We start from the raw sequence: 3,436 nt of genomic DNA on the forward strand, positions 1-3,436 counted from the left end.
AGAATTGAATATAGAGACTGGGTCCACAGGTAGAGAATGGAACATAGAGACTGGGTCCACAGGTAGAGAATGGAATATAGAGACTGGGTCCACAGATAATGGAATATAGAGACTGGGTCCACAGTTAGAGAATGGAATACAGAGACTGGGTCCACAGTTAGAGAATGGAATATAGAGACTGGGTCCACAGTTAGAGAATTTAATATAGAGACTGGGTCCACAGTTAGAGAATGGAATATAGAGACTGGGTCCACAGATAATGGAATATAGAGACTGGGTCCACAGATAATTGAATATAGAGACTGGGTCCACAGAGAATTGAAAATAGAGACTGGGCCCACAGAGAATGGAATATAGAGACTGGGTCCACAGAGAATGGAATATAGAGACTGGGTCCACAGAGAATGGAATATAGAGACTGGGTCCACAGAGAATGGAATATAGAGACTGGGTCCACAGGTAGAGAATGGAACATAGAGACTGGGTCCACAGGTAGAGAATGGAATATAGAGACTGGGTCCACAGGTAGAGATTGGAATATAGAGACTGGGTCCACAGTTAGAGAATGGAATATAGAGACTGGGTCCACAGTTAGAGAATTTAATATAGAGACTGGGTCCACAGGTAGAGAATGGAATATAGAGACTGGGTCCACAGAGAATTGAATATAGAGCCTGGGTCCACAGAGAATGGAATATAGAGACTGGGTCCACAGTTAGAGAATGGAATATTGAGACTGGGTCCACAGAGAATGGAATATAGAGACTGGGTCCACAGAGAATGGAATATAGAGACTGGGTCCACAGAGAATGGAATATAGAGACTGGGTCCACAGAGAATGGAATATAGAGACTGGGTCCACAGTTAGAGAATGGAATATTGAGACTGGGTCCACAGAGAATGGAATATAGAGACTGGGTCCACAGATAATTGAATATAGAGACTGGGTCCACAGAGAATGGAAAATAGAGACTGGGTCCACAGAGAATGGAATATAGAGACTGGGTCCACAGATAATTGAATATAGAGACTGGGTCCACAGAGAATGGAATATAGAGACTGGGTCCACAGAGAATGGAATATAGAGACGGGGTCCACAGAGAATGGAATATAGAGACTGGGTCCACAGAGAATGGAATATAGAGACTGGGTTCACAGGTAGAGAATTGAATATAGAGACTGGGTCCACAGTTAGAGAATTGAATATAGAGACTGGGTCCACAGGTAGAGAATGGAACATAGAGACTGGGTCCACAGGTAGAGAATGGAATATAGAGACTGGGTCCACAGATAATGGATTATAGAGACTGGGTCCACAGTTAGAGAATGGAATACAGAGACTGGGTTCACAGTTAGAGAATGGAATATAGAGACTGGGTCCACAGTTAGAGAATTTAATATAGAGACTGGGTCCACAGTTAGAGAATGGAATATAGAGACTGGGTCCACAGATAATGGAATATAGAGACTGGGTCCACAGATAATTGAATATAGAGACTGGGTCCACAGAGAATTGAAAATAGAGACTGGGCCCACAGAGAATGGAATATAGAGACTGGGTCCACAGAGAATGGAATATAGAGACTGGGTCCACAGAGAATGGAATATAGAGACTGGGTCCACAGAGAATGGAATATAGAGACTGAGTCCACAGGTAGAGATTGGAATATAGAGACTGGGTCCACAGAGAATGGAATATAGAGACTGGGTCCACAGAGAATGGAATATAGAGACTGAGTCCACAGGTAGAGATTGGAATATAGAGACTGGGCCCACAGAGAATGGAATATAGAGACTGGGTCCACAGAGAATGGAATATAGAGACTGGGTCCACAGAGAATGGAATATAGAGACTGGGTCCACAGAGAATGGAATATAGAGACTGGGTCCACAGAGAATGGAATATAGAGACTGAGTCCACAGGTAGAGATTGGAATATAGAGACTGGGTCCACAGAGAATGGAATATAGAGACTGGGTCCACAGTTAGAGAATGGAATATAGAGACTGGGTCCACAGGTAGAGATTGGAATATAGAGACTGGGTCCACAGAGAATGGAATATAGAGACTGAGTCCACAGAGAATGGAATATATAGAGACTAGGTTTATGACCATGTGATTGACTAGGTTTATGACCATGTGATTTACTAGGTTTATGACCATGTGATTGACTAGGTTTATGACCATGTGATTTACTAGGTTTATGACCGTGTGATTGACTAGGTTTATGACCATGTGATTGACTAGGTTTATGACCATGTGATTGACTGGGTTTATGACCATGTGATTTACTAGGTTTATGACCATGTGATTGACTAGGTTTATGACCATGTGATTGACTGGGTTTATGACCATGTGATTTACTAGGTTTATAACCATGTGTTCTCAGAAGCCCTTTACTGTACTCTACTGTAGGTGACTTGATAATAAAGCCATACTGAAATGACAAGGTGATAAGTGTCTACATAATAGGTGTCCTTCAGATGCCTCCCAGACAACTATATGGACTCCCATCAAGAATGGTGTGTGTGTGTGTGTGTGTGTGTGTGTGTGTGTGTGTGTGTGTGTGTGTGTGTGTGTGTGTGTGTGTGTGTGTGTGTGTGTGTGTGTGTGTGTGTGTGTGTGTGTGTGTGTGTGTGTGTGTGTGTGTGTGTGTGTGTGTGTGTGTGTGTGTGTGTGTGTGTGTGTGTGTGTGTGTGTGTGTGCCTGCGTGCTTGCGTGCGTGCGTGCGTGTGTGTGTGTGTGCGTGCGCGTGCGTGCGTGCGCGCGTGCGTGCGTGCGTGTGTATGTGTGTGTGTGTGTGTGTGTTATGGCCGTCCTTCACCCATCAGAAGGGATAGACTGACAGTGTGTGACCGTTAATGATATTTCCGTCCACTAGTCTATAAGGATTATTCTGCCTCTCCAGAGAGGTGCAGGTAGCATAATATTATACTTCTGCTATTCCTTCCAGGGATAAGGACGTAATTTATATCTTTAGATCTGATCTCGCCCACCCACACAGACACACACACACACAGACACACACGCACACACACACAATGGAAACGATACTAAGACTGATACAGATGACGGCCGACAACCCCTTACGCAACGTTTTACCTCGGAACATCCTTGAACATTCGTTGGCTAGATGATAATCGCTTCATCCCAAACGGTATCCTGTTCCCAAATACAAGTGCGTTGCTTTTGAAAAGGTAGTGCTCTTTAAAAGGGAACAGGGTGCCCTTTGGGACGTAGCCCTTGAAGTCTTGGAGTTTTTCGGGACATTTATTACGCTTTAAGACTGTTGAATAAGAGGATAAGTAAGTTGTAAATCTGACGGAGTGGAGGGTCAGTAAACCCCTACAACTCATCCAGAACGCCGCAGCCCGTCTGGTGTTCAACCTTCCCAAGTTCTCTCACGTCACCCCGCTCCTCCGCTCTCTCCACTGGC

The sequence above is a fragment of the Oncorhynchus gorbuscha genome, linkage group LG13 (assembly GCF_021184085.1).
Source record: "Oncorhynchus gorbuscha isolate QuinsamMale2020 ecotype Even-year linkage group LG13, OgorEven_v1.0, whole genome shotgun sequence".
Classification (NCBI taxonomy): Eukaryota; Metazoa; Chordata; class Actinopteri; order Salmoniformes; family Salmonidae; genus Oncorhynchus; species Oncorhynchus gorbuscha.